This window comes from Lupinus angustifolius, chromosome LG01 (assembly GCF_001865875.1).
Source record: "Lupinus angustifolius cultivar Tanjil chromosome LG01, LupAngTanjil_v1.0, whole genome shotgun sequence".
Lineage (NCBI taxonomy): Eukaryota > Viridiplantae > Streptophyta > Magnoliopsida > Fabales > Fabaceae > Lupinus > Lupinus angustifolius.
The window spans coordinates 25,519,325-25,519,940 of record NC_032009.1 but is presented as its reverse complement, the minus strand read 5'-3'; positions in this window follow the sequence as shown (position 1 = coordinate 25,519,940).

Below are 616 nucleotides of genomic sequence, written 5' to 3'. Positions count from 1 at the left end.
CACCGACCTTACTATGGAAGACCTCCGTTCCAAGGCCCAACAATTCATCAACCTCGAAGAAACCCCCCACATGCACACCCATACTGAGCCCCAAACACACCACCCCTCACGGGAAACCAAACGGCCAAGACCACAAGACCTACCCCGCGACTTACCCTCATTGACCAAAAAAGCCAAATACTCCACCTATACCCCCCTGAACGCCATCCGTTCCCGAATCTTTGCCAGCCGTTCCCGAATCTTGCAAGAGGTTCTCTCCACTCACCTCGTCCAACTCCCACGCCCCCGCCCTACCAAGCCCGGCCCACAAGACCGATCCAAATATTGTGACTACCACAGTATGTTCGGCCACTTAACCAATGACTGCACTCAGCTCCGGGATACCATCGAAGACCTCATACAGGCGGGTCATCTGCAGCGATTCATCGCAGGCTTAGAACAGCGTCGGCGCTCACCACAACCCCGTCGCCCAGAATCCCCAAGAAGACGGTCCCCCCCACAATTTCAACAATGGCGACATACCCCACGTCCTCAGACGGATAGGCACCAAGCAGACAATCGACGACCGCGGAGCCCAGTCGATATCAACACCATCTCCGGAGGTTTTTACCGCCGG